This window comes from Ursus arctos, unplaced genomic scaffold, assembly GCF_023065955.2.
Source record: "Ursus arctos isolate Adak ecotype North America unplaced genomic scaffold, UrsArc2.0 scaffold_32, whole genome shotgun sequence".
NCBI classification, from domain to species: domain Eukaryota; kingdom Metazoa; phylum Chordata; class Mammalia; order Carnivora; family Ursidae; genus Ursus; species Ursus arctos.
In genome coordinates, this window is record NW_026623008.1 from 23,847,225 (window position 1) to 23,863,819 (window position 16,595).

The following is a 16,595-nucleotide window of genomic DNA, read 5'->3' on the forward strand; positions in this document are numbered from 1 at the left end:
AAGTACCCTGTACTGGGTGCCCTCCTAGCTCAGTGGGGCTAGGTGATAGATGAGCTTGTCGTGTCGCGAGGAGTTGTTCTCAAAAATTATTAGTTTTGTTCCCCCAACTAGTTTTCTGCTCAAAAAATTTTGTAAGCCTCTAGGCAACAATGTTTTGAATGGCTTAAGTTGCCAGAATGCAGACCTGCTCATGAGTGGGTAGTTGATGCAATCGTTTTACTAGTTTAAATATATTTGAACAGCTCTCCTTTCTCTGGTGGTGTTTTCAGGATACTCATTAAAAAATTGTTTCCGTTCAGGGGCGCCTGGGTGGCTCAGTCAGTTAAGCATCTGCCTTTGACTCAAGTCATGATCCCAGGGTCCTGGGATCGAGCCCCGTGTAGGGCTCCCTGCTCAGCGGGGAGCCTGCTTCTCCCCCTCCCTCTGTCATTCCCCCTACTTGTGCGCACTCTCTCTCTCTGTCAAATAAATAAAGTCTTTAAAATAAATAAATAAAAATTATTTCAGTGTGTTTTCTTCTTTCTACTTGTCTGTATTTTCTAAATTTTCTGTAAGTATATAATACTTTCATAATCAGAAAAAAAATACGTATTATCTTAAAAAGTGACTCCATTACTTCAGTCAAGGAATTTTTGGGGAGAGGGCCTCCTGGGTGGCTCAGTCGTTAAGCGTCCGCCTTCAGCTCAGGGCCTGATCCCAGGGTCCTGGGATCGAGCCCCCTTTCGGGCTCCTCCACTGGGAGCCTACTTCCTCCTCTCCCACTCCTCCTGCTTACGTTCCCTCTCTCGCTGGCTGTCTAAATAAATTTTTTTAAAAATGGGGTGGGGAGAATTCTTAGCTTAATTGATTGATTTAAAAAGCATCAAATTCATTTTCCACTGCCTATAGACATGAAGCCTCACACTCTCTTTGAGTAACAAAACTGCATGGTCAACGAAGAAAAGAGTCAAACAGATTTTTTTTTTTTTTTGGCAATTAAAAAGTTTTAAAATAGAGTAAAAGCTGAAAAATGGTTAACAAGTTGTTACAGCTGATATTACAAATTGTGGTACACTCTGGTACAATCTGGCAAATTGAATAAGTCATAAAAGATCCGGGGGACTACAAAGAGCCTTCTGAACATATGCAGTAGGATTTTTTTTTTCCCACTTCTTGCAACCATACAGTTTTTAAGAAATGTTGGATTTTTCAAGTCGAATCTTTAAAGCTCTTCTGCTTGGTTTTCTTGCAAATCACATCAATGCCACTTGCAGGAAAAGGGTGCTAGGACGTGTGTCACTCTGGTGCCTCCTCATCAGCTGGCCTGCCTTTGAACAGCTGTTGTCTTAAGACGTTTATTTGATTGTCAAAGTTAACAAGTACGTCTGCTTGCAATTTGCCGTAATCCATTTTAATATCAGAAATCGCTTCTTGCAGATTTTCATATTAAGGTTTCAGTTAAAAATAAGCACATCTGTTTATTTCTGGTAATTCATCATCTGTGGCGATTATCTATTTTTACCTGCCAAAAAGTGACCCCTGATGAGTGCTACCGTGTAGTTTACTTAAATAAGTAGCTATTAAGTACGTTAGCAGATGTTTCTGTCTCTAATTACAAAAGTACATTGTAAATAGCTATTTGCTCTCTCTACAGGACAATCCTTCACATACAGAGTGTGTTTGACTTGGAATCTTCCCTTTTTTACTCCACTCAATTGACTTAGCAGGGTTTCAAGAGCAGCGTTCATAAATTTTCAGGTATGAGCCATTTTAATTCTTGATATTATACCTAACTTAAGTGTATAGACAGAAAGTAGAGTTTTGCAATTATAGATTGTGTATGTCAGAGTCTGGATTTATTGCTTGAAAAGTGACTGTATAAAACATTCAACATTCTGATTTTCTTGGCCAGGTCTCCCTGTTCCCTTATTGCTAAATGTTTCATTCATTGCCTCTCGTGTACGTATCTCTTCCATTCTACCTTAATCAAAGACTCATATGACGTAAGAGCTAGAGATGATCTAGACCAGTCCCCTCAATTTGCAGAGAAGGACATGAAGCTTAGAAAGGTAAAGGTCAAGTCCGTGGACATAGAGCTAATTGAGTGGTAGAGCTGGCGTCAGATCTCCCAGCTCTTCCCCTGACAGTTGTGCAGGAGTATAGCTCAGGGATTACATCCTTGAGCTTTGGAGGGCCTGTCTCAGTTAATACCCTTTTCTGTCCAGTGGGGAGAATAATAACACCTACCCATTAGGTTGTCGTTGTCGAAGAAGACAATATATATTGCTGCTATTATTACCGTCCGTGGCCCTCTTTCTCATTGGGTTGATCCCTTCGCTGCTTCTTGAAACTCCCCACCTCGGCTAACAGTCACCATGCTCTCCTAATTCTCCCTGTAAATCTCTGTAGCCCTGGCTCTTCCCCGTCTTGCTCCACAGTCAGGGGCAGTCCTCTAGGTTCTCATCTCAGCCCGTGCTTCTGGTGAGCCCCTCCATCTCTCATTGCAGATATCTTCCACCTCTCTGTCTTCACGTCTGACTTACCCTCCGAACTTCCGATCAGCATGTCCGGTGGCCCTGTGGCCGTTGTTACCTGACTTCCCACTCACCTCACATAGGATGTGCTTAAAACCAAAGCCATGCCTTTCCCCCTAAACCAGTTCTTCCTCCTGACTTCCTAATTTCTATTAGTGATACTACCAGACACCTGGGCTGTACAGATCACTGTGTTCTCTTTATAGCTTTCTAGCCTTCCACAGCCATGACAAATTGTCATGCACCCTCTAGTACAATCTGGCAAATTAAATAACTTGCAAAATATCTGGATGACTGCAGCGAGGCTTTCTGAACATATGTAGTAGGCCTTTTCAATCAGCCATCAAGACCCATGGATTTATTTCCCATTCGGGTATTTTGCTCCTTTTCCTTCCTTCCCATTCCTGCCATCATCATGGCATTCAGGCCAGTAACCAGACCGACAGCTGCAAAGAGAGTAGCTGTTCATTTACCTGGAAGTGGCCGGGTTCCTTTCCTCTCTTTCTCTCCCCCGAGAAATACCACCTCTTGATTTCTTGTAATGGAATGTCAGCTTGTTGCTTGTTCATTTAGCACATGAATCTTGACTTAAGTAAAGACACAGAATATCATTATTCTGGCAGCTTCCAAAATCCCTTAATCTCGAATTACAACCTAGATCTGACTAACTGGGAGACTCATTCATATTGTACCCACTTGTTTGACAAACTTTAAACATTCGTATTTTTGAACATATTTTTATTATTCAGAACTCAAAATATTTAAAAGTATACCATGCAAAGTCCCCATCCCCTTTTGTTTCCTATCTCCCGGAGCCCATCTCACTTCCAGCTCGCAACCACTGTTCTGTTTCCTGTTACTCTGGTTCAGAGTTTCTGCTTATTTTTTTTCCTTGTGTGTGTGTATGTATGTATATGCGCACACACACACACACACACACACACACAATCTATTCCTTGCTTTTTTAAAAACTTAACTATGTATCATAGCCATCTTTCCATTAACTATCCCCTATTCATGGACATTTTTCTGATCCTTCACTATCACAAACAGTTCTTCAGCGGTAACCATGGACGTGTGTCATTCTGATCATGCACCATTGAACCTGTAGGATAAATTCCCAGAGGGGAAATTGCTTGGTCAGAAAATACATGCTTTTGTAATTTTGAGAGCCATTGCCAGTTTGACCTTCATGGGATCATACTAATTTATACTTCTGCCAGTAACGACTGAGGGTACCTGTTTTCCCACATTCTTTTTTTTTTTTTAAGATTTTATTTATTTATTTATTTTAGAGAGAGAGCACACGAACAGGGGGAGGGGCAGAGGGAGAGCGAGAGAGAGAATCCCAAGCAGACCCCACACTGAGTGCGAAGTCCCATGAGGGGCTCGATCTCACAACCCATGACATCATGACCCATGCGATTATGACCTGAGTGGAAATCACGAGTTGGATGCTTAACCGACTGAGCCACCCAGGCGCCCCTGTTTTCCCGTGTTCTTATCAATATTATCACATTTTTGGATTTTTTGTTGCCTTGAGAGGGGATGAGCAGGACATCACGTGTAGTTTTAATGTGCGTTTATCTTTTTATGACAGAGGTTAAACATACTTTTCATAGGATAAGGGACATTTGTGTTTCTTTTCCTGGGATCTTCGTCTCATTTTATGTTAGGGTTATTGTTCTTTCTCTTGCCAATTTCTTCGAAGTAGGTGGAGATGACACTTTTCTCTGATAGACTTTTTTGCCACGTTGTCATATGTCTTTTGCCTTTGCTTGTGATATTTTTTGCCCATGCAGGATTTTGTTTCATCTTTATGTAATCAAATATATCAGCCTTTTATTTTATGGCTTCTGCATTTTGAGTCACAGGCCCTTCCCACTCTGAGTTTATAGAGTCTTCTGTATTTTCTCTTAGAACTTCTATGGCTTTGTGTTCACACTTCAATCTTTGATCCATATGGAATTTATCCGGGTATGAGATGGGAAGTGTAAATCCAGCTTAATTTTTTTTTTTTTCTGGAAAGCTAAAATTGCCTCAGGGCCACTTATTAAACCGCTCATTTTTCACCACAGGTTCATCCTATATTAAATTCCCACCGATACTGGAGCGTATGTCTGGATTTTCAAATATGCTCCACTGGCCTTTTTCTTTATCACCAGCATCATGGTTTTAATTACTGAGGAAGTGTAATTAAATAGATGTTGGTGCTAATTCTTCTCTTTGTTCTTCATTGTCATAATTCACGTAGCTATCCTTGTTTACTTATTTTTCCATAAAACTTTAGCAGCAACTTGTATTGATCTTAAAATAACCTGCTGGTGTTTTTATTATGGTCTTGTTATTATAACATATTTTAGGAAGAACTGACACCCAGTATGTCAAATTTTCTAATTCAAAAGTCTTAGCTTTCCGTAGTCTCCTCTTATGTCTTTTAGTTTCCTTCATATGAGTCTTATGCACTTGTTAAATTTCTTCCTAGGTATTTTAGAATTTTGATGCTATCGTAAGTGGGAGTCTTTTATTCCATTATATCTCTTACCTAAAGTGGGGTTTTTTGTAACAATGAAAGTTACTGATTTCTAATACTCATTTTATAACCTCTTTCCCCCGCTTCCTGTTTGTGGTCATTTTGCAGTCGAATCTCTTGCATTTTCCACGTATACAATCATATTAGCTGCAAATGATGATAATTTTACCTCCAGCGGTCCCTTTTCTACTTTCTTTCTCAAGTTAATTGCCTTGGCTAATGCCTCTACAACAGCGTTAAGTAATAGTGGTATTAGTGGGCATCCTTGTTCTGTTGCTGACTTTACTGGAATGTTCTATTCAGATGCTAGGTTTTAGACTGAAATAGACATATTTTATCACCAACCAGCTTTTATTGAGAGCAAATTATAGACCAGACTCTGTACCATAAAATAGAGATTAAAAAAAGAAAATGAGTATGACTCTGCCTGGCTTCAAAGAGTTTACAGGAAAAGACAGATACACAAATTAGTGTTAGAGATGTCACAGTCAAGTTATGTAGAGTGTAGTGGAGGCACGAGAAAGGTTGATGGCTGATCAGCTTGAGCCCCATGTCAAGATCAAAGTCCAAAGAACAGGGGCGCCTGGGTGGCTCAGTCGTTACGCGTCTGCCTTCGGCTCAGGGTGTGATCCCGGCGTTCTGGGATCAAGCCCCGCATCAGGCTCCTCAGCTGGGAGCCTGCTTCTTCCTCTCCCACTCCCCCTGCTTGTGTTCCCTCTCTCGCTGGCTGTCTCTCTCTCTGTCAAATAAATAAATAAAATCTTAAAAAAAAAAAAAGTCCAAAGAACAAGGTACTAAAGCCTATTATTAGTTTGCATTGGAATGTTTTCTTTAAATTCATTATAGGATGTCCTTGACTTTGGAGGCAACATATAGGGAAAGTCATGCAGAGAACCTTTGTTAGTTCAGTAAGGACACTGGTGAGGATATTGACTGAGTGCCTCCGACATACCAAACGTTAAACTAAGGCCAACAGCCATACACAGACAGACGTGGTCTCTACTCGTATGGATATTACAGTGTTGCGGAGAAACATACATTAGAATAGACAGATGCAGTCCAGCATTTGCCAGGAAGTGCATGTATATGGTACAGCGTGTAGGAAAGCGAAGTTGACGTCAGTCCAGGGAAGTCAAGGAAAGCTTCCCAAGGGAGGCGCTGTTTGAGCCGACTCTGAAAGAGGAGCAAGAGCTTCTCAGATTGAGAAGGATGGTTTTACTGTAGTACAGGAACAATATGGACAGAAGCTTGGCGGCATGAAGGGTACCGTGTGCCCGGGAATTGGCATGTAGCCTAAGGACGGGAGGCGAGGTAGGTGGGAGGAGATGAGCGTGCAGAGATTGGCAGAAGCAGGGTCCCGGAGAGTATTAAATCCATTCACACAAGTAGGGACTTTATCCAGTAGGCAGGAAGGAGCTGTTAAAGAATTTTAAGCAGCAGAATCCAGAAAGATACCATACTTCAGGGTGGTTTGAAGGGAGAAAGATAAAAGGCAAGGAGGAGACCAATTAGGAAGTTATTGTATTAGTTCAAATATTCTCTCTGATGACATTTAGCATCCTCATATAAGGACTCACGTGACAAAGTCCTCCTAGAAGTTAGTGCCGGGAAAATGCTCATTTTTACTGGGGAAATGATACGAGCACTGTATAAGGTTTGAGTAGATCCCTCTGGAAAAAGCAGAGACCAGCCAGGAAGCTAATACAGTAGTCTGTCTACTCAGGTGTTCTTTTATGACCCTCAGGAGGGTTTTGCCATTTTTGTCGTAAACTTCCTGCATGCTTCTCATTACAATATTTCGTTTCAACTGTTTTTGTGAAAGGGATCTTCCATTGTATCTGCTAACCACCTATTTCTTTTTGTGTATTAATTTCATAAGTGGCTATCTTACCAGATTCTTTTGTTTCTAGGAGTTTTTATTTAATTGAGTTTGCTAAAGTATAATTTACATACAATAAAACGCACCCATTCGAAGTGTACAATTCAGTGGGTTTTGACATATATTCATAACAGTCACCATAAGTAAGATATAGAACATTTCCTTCACCCAAAATTTCCCTCCTGCCTTTTTTCCCCCCTTATGCCTTTTTGTTATTAAACGCTCCTATCTGTCTCACTCACAGCCCAGGCAACTATTAACCTCCTAATTCTGTCACTCTGTCCACTTGTTCTGGAATTTCTTGTAACGGGAACCACCCAGTACGTGCTCCTTTGTGTCTGGCTTTCATGTGTTGAGGCCGACGCTTTCGAGATTCATTCAGGTCATTGCGTGCATCAGAGGTTGTTCTTTCTGTGGCTCAGTACTATTCCGTGGTACAGATGGACCGCGATGTAGCTGTTCACCAACTGATGGACGTTTTCTTTGCTGTTTGGGGCCACTACGAATGAAGCTGCTATAATGAAAATTCTTGTGCCCATCTCGTTGTGGACGTATGTTTTCATTTCTCTTGGGTAAATACTCAGGAATGAAATCGTTGGCTCAAAAGCAGGTATAACTTTGTTCGAACTGCTAAAACAGTTTTCCAGAGTGACTGACTCTTATTTCATATTCCCGCCGGCGGTGGTGAGATCCAGTTTCTCCGCATTCTTGTCAACACTTGATAATGTCCATCTTTTCAGTTTTAGCCTTTGTAGTATGTGTGTAATGACTTTTTTTTTTTAAGTTTTTATTTACTTTTGTCTTTGAGAGAGAGGGAGGGGGAGAAGGACAAGCAGACTGCACACTGAGTGTAGAGCCCAAGGTGGGGCTCGATCCCACGACCCTGAGATCATGACCTGAGCTAAAATCAAGGGTCGGAGGCTTAACCAACTGAGCCACCCAGGCGCCCCTGTGTGTAATGACATTTAATTGTGGTTTTAATTTCCACTTCCTGTATGAAGTGTATGAAGAATGGTGTTAGGGACACCTGGGTGGCTCAGTTGGTTAAGCATGAGACTCCTGATTTGGGCTCAGGTCATGATCTCAGGGTCATGCTGTCAAGCCCCTGGTCAGGCTCTGCACTGGGCATGGAGCCTGCTTAAGATTCTCTCTTTGTGAGATGCCTGGGTGGGCCAGTTGGTTAACGGTCTACCTTCTGCTCAGGTCATGATCCCAGCGTCCTGGGATCGAGCCCCACATCGAGCTTCCTGCTCAGTGGGGAGTTTGCTTCTCCCTCTCTCTCTGTCCCTGCTCATGTTCTCTCTCTTGCTCACTCTCTCTCTCAAATAAATAACTAAAATATTAAAAAAAAAAAAGATTCTCTCTCTGCCCCACCTCCCCATGCTTGCGCATGCGCTCGTGCCCACGCAAGCGCTCTCTCTCTCTAAAAAAAAAAAAAAAAAAAAAAAGAATAATGTTAAACATCTTTTCATGTGCTAATTTGTGTATCTTCTTTGGGGAAATGTCTGTTTAAATCATTTGCCAATGTCATATAGTTGTCCTATCATTGAGTTGTTTGATATCTTTAGACATTCTAGATGCAAGTCTTTTGTCAGATATATATATTGCAGATACTTTATTCTAATTCATGGCGTGGCTTCTCATTTCCTTAATAGTATCGTTCAAAGTGCAGAATTTGTCAAATTTTTCTTTATGGCCGATGCTTTGTGTGTGCTCAGAAATCTTTGTCTAGGGGTGCCTGGCTGGCTTGGTTGGAAGAGTGTGTCTCTGTTGATCTTGGGGTCATGGGTTCGAGCCCCATGTTGGGCGTAAAGATTACTAAAATAAGTAAACTTAAAAAAAAAAAAAAGAGGGGTGCCTGTGTGGTGCAGCCTGTTAAGCTTCAGACTCTTGGTTCGGCTCAGGATGTGATCTCAAGGTCGTGAGATTGAGCCCCACCTCAGGCTATGTGCTGAGTATGGAATCTGCTTGGGACTCTCTCCCTCTGCCTCTGCCTCTGCCCCCCCTCCCCCCTTTAAATAAATAAATAAATCTTAAAAAAAAAAAAAAAACGAGGGGCGCCTGGGTGGTTCAGTTGGTTAAGCAACCAACTCTTGATTTCAGCTCAAGTCATGATCTCCGTGTGAGCCCCATGTCAGGCTCTGCACTGAGCCTAGCACCTGCTTGAGATTCTCTCTCCCTCTCCCACTGCCCCTCCCCCTGCTCACGCATTCTGTCTCTCTCAAAAAAAAAAAAAAAAAAAAAGAAAGAAAAGAAATCTTTGCCTACCCCAAAGTCCTGAAGATTTTCTCCTATGTTTTCTTCTACAAATTTAACTTTTACATTTAGTTTTGTGATCCATTTTGAGTTTAAAATTTGTCTGTGGTGTAAAGTAAGGGTCAAGGTTCATTTTTTTTTCCTATAATGGATACCCAGTTGTTCTGGCACCATTTAAAAAAATATATTAGTATTTCCACATTGAGTGATTGTGGCACCTTTTTAAAAAATTGATAACATTGATAATATATTTGTGTGTATATTTCTGGACTCTCTTCTATTCCACTGATCTATGTGTCTAACCTAATGTTAATACTACACTGTCAGGGAGCCTGGGTGGCTCAGTGGGTCGAGCATCCTGCTGTTGATTTCAGCTCAGGTCATGATCTCAAGGTTGTAGGATTGAGCCCCGAGTAGGGCTCTGCGCTCAGCATGAAGTCTGCTTGTCCCTCTCCCTCTACTCCTTCCGCTCTCCCATATCTAAAATAAATAGATAAATAATCTTAAAAAAAATGCTGTACTCTCTTGGTCACTGTAGTTATATTAAATCTTAAAACTTGTGAGGCAAGTACCTTTTATTCTTTTCAACATTGTTTTGGCTATTCTAGGTCCATTGCATATCATATAAATTTTAGAATCAGCTTGGTAATTTCTATAAAAAGAAGCTTTTTGGATTTTGATTGAGATGACATGGATTCCATAGGTTAATTTGAATAGAATTGACATATTAGCTGTTTTGGTCTTCTGATTCATGTATGTGGCCTGTCTTTCCATTTATTTAGATCTTTGACATTTCTCTTAGCCATTTTGTAGTTTCCAGTATACAGAGTTTGCATATATTTTATTAATTTGATCCCTAGGTGTTTCATGTTTTTTAATGTTTTTACGAATGCATTGTTTTTTTATTTCATTTTCTAATTGTTCATTATTAACTTATACGAGTAAATTTGTATATGTTGACCCTATATCCCGTGACCTTGTTAAATTCAGTTAGTTATTAGTTCTAGAAGAGTCTCTGTAGATCTCTGGGGATGTTCTACATGATTTCTCTTGGGATTTACTTATTTGTACAGTGAGTAAAAAAAAATGACAGGCTTTTCCCTCTTCCTTTTCACTCTCTTTTATTTCTTTGTCATTTCTTATTACATTGACCAAGACCTCCAGGTCAATGTTGAGTAGAAGTGATGAGAGCACAAATCTTTGCCCTCTTCCCTATCTTTTGCTTTTTGTAGATGCTCTTTAACAGGCTGGGGAAGTTCCCTTCTATTCCTATTTTGCTAGAGTTGTTATCATGAATGCGTAGTTTGTTTTTTTTTATAAATGCATGATTAATTTTTCAAATGCTTTTTCTGCATCTATTGTTTTTTTTTTAAAGATTTTATTTATTCATTTGAGAGAGAGAGAGCACGCACATGGCGCAGAGGGAGAGGGAGAAGCAGACCCCCCAGTGAGCAGGGAGCCCGTCCTGGGGCTTATTCCTGGGACCCTGAGATCATGACCTGAGCTGAAGGCAGCCACTTAACTGACTGAGCCACTGAGGCACCCCTCTGCATCTATTGATAATCATTTTTTTTCTTAATTTTTTCTATTAACATGGTACATTGTGCAGATTGATTTTCAACTGTTAAACTCTCTTGCATTCCTGGAGTAAAACTTAGTTGTTGTTGTCTTTTTATATATTCGATTTGCTAGTATAATGTTACACATTTTTTGTGTCTGTATTTACAAAGGATATTATTCTAGAGTTTTCTTTTCTTAGAGTGTCTTTGGTTTAAGTACTAGTATACTGGCCTCATAAAAAGAGTTGGGGAGTTTTCCGCCTTCCCTATTTCCTGAGTGTTTGTATGGGATGTGTATTATGTCTTCCTTAAATGTCTAATAGAATTTAACATTGAAGCCATTTGGGCCTGGAGTCTTTTTTGTGGGCAGATTTTTAAAGTTACATTTTCAGTTTCTTTAATATTATATGTTTAGTTTCTTTAATTGATATATGGCTGGTCAGACTTTTTATTTTTTCTTGTGTTAGTTTTGACCATTTATATCTCTTAAGAAATGTGTTCATTTCAGGGGCCCTGGGTAGCTCAGTTGGTTAAGTGTCCAACTCTTGATTTTGGCTCAGGCCTTGATCTCAGGGTTGTGAGATCAAGCCCTCCATAGGGCTCTGTGCTGGGTGTGGAACCTGCTTAAGATTCTCTCTCTCTCCCTCAGTCCTCCCTCCCTCTCTCAAAACAAACAAACAAACAAACAAACAACAGTGTTCATTTCATCTAAATTATTGAATTTATTGACAAAGTTGTTCATAATATTTTGTTTTTGTTTTTTTAATGTCTGTAGGATCTGTAATGATGTTTCCCTCTTTTATTCCTGATATTGGTAATTTTGCATTTTTTCTTTTTTTAATTAATTGGTCAAGCTAGAGGTTGATAAATTTCATTGATATTCATATCAGTTTTATTGCTATTGATCAATGTATTGATATTGAGATAGAGAACTAGCTTTTGGTTTCATTGATTTTCTTCTCTCATTTGCTCAGTTTCTATTTCATTTATTTCTGATCTTGTCTTTATTTATTTTCTTTCTTCTCCTTCTATTGGGTATAATTTGATCTCCTTTTTCTAGCTTCTAATGTAGAAAGTTAACTCACCGAGTTTTAGAACTTTTATCTTTTTTAATGTAAGCCTTTGAAGCTATACATTTTCCCCTAAACATGACTTTAACTGAAAACAACAAATTTTGATATATTGTTTCATGTACTTCAAAACACTGTGTAATATTGTTTGTGATTTCTTTTACACATAGGTTATTTAGAAGTTTAGTCTTCAATTTCCAAATTTTGGAGGATTTTCTTTTGCTATTGATGTCTAACTTAATTCCATATGGTCAGAGAATATACTTTGTATGATTGCAATCCTCTAAATATATTAAACATTGTTTTATGGCCAAGCCTATAGTCTGTCTTGGTAAATGTTTGAAATGCACTTAAAAAGAAGGTATACTTTGCTGCTGTTGTGTGAAGTGTTCTATAAATGTCAACTTGGTCAAGTTGGTTGATAGTGTTGGTCAGGTGTTTTGTACACTTATCGATTTTTCTATCCCTTCTATCAATTACTGAGGAGTGTTGAAATATACAGCAATAGATATGAATTTCAGTATTTCTCTTCACTTCTGCCAGTTTTTGCTTTCTGTTTTGAACCTCTGTTATTAGGTACATAGATACTTTAGGTTATATTTTCTCAGTGAAGTAATATTTTCATAATTATAAAATCTTTTTAACTCTGGTGTTGTCTTGAGCCTACTTTGCCTGATATTAATATAACCATCCCTCTCTCTTACAGTTAGGGTTTTCATGGTATCCTTTTTACATTTATTTACTCTTAACGTCTGTATCTTTATATTTAAAGTGAATTTCTTGTAGATAGCATACATTTGGTCATTTTTCATCCAGTCTGATAATCTTATTTTAAGTGGAGTTCTGAATATTTGCATTTAATGTAATTATCAATATAGTTGGATTTAAATGTACCATCTTCCTGTTTGTTTTTTATTTATGTCACCTGTTTTTGTTCCTTTCCAGCTCTTTTCCTGCCTTTTCCTTATCCTGCCTCAATAAAGACTACTGAATAATTTTTGTATTCTCCACTTTATCTCCATTTTATCTCCACTGTTGGCTTATTAGCTTAAACTCCTTGTTTTACATTTAATGGTTGCTCTAGAGGTTACAACATGCATTTTACTTATCACTCATCACAAATCACACCACTTCATGTATAGCAGGGGTTGGCAAGCTACAGTCTTCAGGTCAAGTCTGGATCCCTACCTGCTTTTATAAGTAAAACCACAGCCATTCATTTATGTGCTCTTTATGGTATATTTTGTGCTACAGTGATAGAGTTGAGTTGTTGCAACAGAGACCATTAGCCTGTAAAACCTAAAATATTTGCTGTCCTGCCTTTTACAGCAAAAGTTTGCAAACCTCTGATATATAATGTATTTCTGTTTCTCATCTTTTCTTCAAATACTTTTTCTGCTTCCGTCCTTCCCAGAACCTCAATTACAAACATATTAGACCACTTAATATCGTTCCACATGTCACTAAGTCTCTGTTCATTTTTTATCTGTCTTTTTTTTTTTTTTAAGATTTTATTTATTTATTTGACAGAGAGAGGGATAGCCAGCGAGAGAGGGAACACAAGCAGGGGGAGTGGGAGAGGAAGAAGCAGGCTCATAGCGGAGGAGCCCGATGTGGGGCTCGATCCTAGAACGCCGGGATCATGCCCTGAGCCGAAGGCAGACGCCTAACGACTGAGCCACCCAGGCGCCCCATCTGTCTTTTTTTTTTAACATCAGATAATCCATTGCTGTGTCTTCACATTCATGGATTATTCTTCTATAATGAAAACTGCTATTATTAAGCCCATCTAGTGAATTTTTAATTTCAGATATTATATGTTTTCGTTTCTAGGAAATTTACTTGATTGTTTTTAATATCTTCTATTTCTCTATATTCTTCATGTTTTTCTTTAAATTGTGAATATATGTATAATAACTTTTTACATCTTTGCTAAGTCTGGCATTCATTTCTGGATCTATTGACTAATTTTTCTTCCGAGTCTAGCGTGACTTTTTTTTTTTCACATGTCTAGTACTTTTTGATGGGATGATGGTCAAAGTAAACATGTGTTTTTGAGTGTCTGAATTTCGTGTCTTTAAAGACTTTTGAATTCTTGGTTTACTTGTTAGTTAAGTTGCTAAGGGATCAGCTTGATGATTTAAGGCCTGTTTTTGAGTTTGGGGGACAGTTCTAGGATGATCTTTACTGTTGAGTTCGGGTAGTCCTTCAACTAAGATGTTGCTGTTCTGGGTTCTCCATTTAATGCCCTGGCTGCTCAGTGAAGAAGTCTTACTCTGGCTGGTCAAAACTTAATTGTCTCTTAACTCTCCGTGAGCTCTGGGAATTTTTCTGCTTAGACTTCTTCTTCTCTTTACTCAGACTCTTGAAGTTTCACATTACACATATGGATTAGTGTTTAGCACAGACTTAGAATATTCCTATACAGACTTATGGACCCCATTGCCTGTGTCATTGTCTCCTCTGGTACTTTACCCTAAAACTTCCAGGTACCTCAGCCCTGGTGAACTCAGCCCCCTGTCCCCCACTTCTGCTTTTTTTTTTTTTTTTTTAAATAGACTCCACACCCAACATGGGGCTTGAACTCACAACCCTGAGATTAAGAGTCACATTGTCCAAGGACTGAGCCAGCCCGACGCCCCTGTTCAGTACATTTTGATTTCCCCTTCCTGTATCACAATCCAGAAAGCCAAAGTGATTGGCTTACCTCATTTGATCCTCAGAGATCATAGTCCCACTTCTCCTGTTTTTTATTGTCTAAAAACATTTTTTCATGTATTTTATTCAGTTTTCTAATAGTTTATAGCAGAATGCCAAGTCTACTACCAGTTATTCCAACATGGCAAAAGCCCAATTTTACTTTAGAAAATAGTTTTTTAATTTTACTCTTGTGTTTTTTTAAAGTAGTCTTCATGCCCAGCATGGAGCCCAGTGTGGGGCTTGAACTCATGACCCCAAGATCAAGACCTGAGCCGTGACCAAGAGTCAAACACCCAACTGACTGAGCCACCCAGGAGCCCCTACTTTTGCATTTTATTTTTATTTTTATTTTTTTAAGATTTTTAAAATTTATTTATGAGATAGAGACAGCCAGCGAGAGAGGGAACACAAGCAGGGGGAGTGGGAAAGGAAGAAGCAGGCTCACATCAGAGGAGCCTGATGTGGGGCTCGATCCCATAACACCGGGATAACGCCCTGAGCCGAAGGCAGACGCTTAACCGCTGTGCCACCCAGGTGCCCCTACTTTTGCATTTTAAAGATACATGGTGTCACCTACAATAACAACAACTGTTTCATCCCTTCCGATATTCATATTTTCTATTTAATTATCTTGCCTAATTCATTGGCTAGTACATCCGGGACAGTCTTAAATAATAGTATTGATATTTTCTCGGTATTTTTCCCTAAGGGTAGATGCGAAAGCTCTTTAAAGAGATAACATCAAGAGTTAATGGAAGTGTTGGAGGAAAAAGACACTCTCAACTGGTGTTGGTAAAGATATAAATTAATATAATGTTTTGGGAAGGTAATCTGTACCCACTCAGCTGTGCCACTTCTCGGAATCCGGTTATTTCACAAGTGTTCGAGGATCCAGGTGCAAAGGTGTTTGTTGCGGCATCATTTATAATAGCAAAAAATTGTAAAGTCATAACCCATGACCATGTTTCAAATGAGAATAGAGCAATTATTAGATTTTAACTGACAGGACATGATAGTAAAAAATTGGGTATTGACCTGATGCTCCTCTAGCAATATTCCCAGGTGTCTTGTTTTGGCAGGTGTATGGCACAGCCCCGAGTACGTTCTCCTTCTGTTAGCAGAGTGTCCTTGTTCGTCTGTGCTCTGGAGACATACGAGAACTCAGGAAAGGCTGGCTCTTTGGGCATAGAATGAGAATACGAAGGTGCCAATCTCCAACCACATGATTCAGTCTCTTTTATGTAATAATTTCTGGTTTTTGAAGTGGGATTTTGAAGCCCACTATTAGCCAGAATCTGGATTACATCAAACGTGGAAGAAACTTCATTGTAGACATGGCTCCTTGAGCATTAATATATTGGGGTGCTCTTCCCCCCAATGTTCAGATTCAGGGGTGCCTGGGTGGTGCAGTCGTTAAGCGTCTGCCTTCGGCTCAGGGCGTGATCCCGGCATTTTGGGATCAAGCCCCGCATCAGGCTCCTCCCCTGGGAGCCTGCTTCTTCGTCTCCCACTCCCCCTGCTTGTGTTCCCTCTCTCGCTGGCTGTCTCTGTCTCTGTCAAATAAATAAATAAAATCTTTTTTAAAAAATTAAAAATAAATAAATATGTTCAGATTTATAAATTTGATACAGTACTGACTTGTAGTTAATGCGTTTTTATTTTTTTTATTTTTTTTTTTTTAAGATTTTATTTATTTATGTGACAGAGAGACAGCCAGCGAGAGAGGGAACACAGCAGGCGAGTGAGAGAGGAAGAAGCAGGCTCCTAGCGGAGGAGCCTGATGTGGGACTCGATCCCGGAACCCCAGGATCACGCCCTGAGCCGAAGGCAGACGCTTTAACGACTGCGCTACCCAGGCGCCCCAGTTAATGCGTTTTTAAAAGACGTGCCCAGCCAGTTCAGTACAGTTAGCACGAATGAGAGCTGGTTTGGCAGACCGCACGTTCCTGAGTGGAGAGGCCTCACTAATCTGTTTGTGTTCCTGGCCATGGTCTCCCCTTCTTCACGATTACATGTTCTGCTGAATGGTTTTGGCCCATAATGACTTTTCACAGGTATGCAAGTGTTTAGGCTAAAGTTACCATA

The 16,595-nt window shown here is 39.7% G+C and overlaps 1 protein-coding gene across 3 annotated transcripts in view; it reads left to right on the forward strand.

The window, feature by feature from the left end:
• Nucleotides 1-16,595, forward strand: part of ZBTB8A (zinc finger and BTB domain containing 8A) — a 59,170-nt gene that overhangs the window by 9,651 nt on the left and 32,924 nt on the right. For 2 of the 3 annotated variants that reach the window (XM_048221882.2, XM_057305251.1), the window contains exon 3: nucleotides 1,634-1,737. The exons of the other annotated variant lie outside the window; for it this stretch is intronic. The gene's annotated coding sequence lies outside the window, so the exon portion shown is untranslated. The remainder of the gene's footprint in view (nucleotides 1-1,633; nucleotides 1,738-16,595) is intronic. 3 annotated transcript variants of the gene reach the window in all.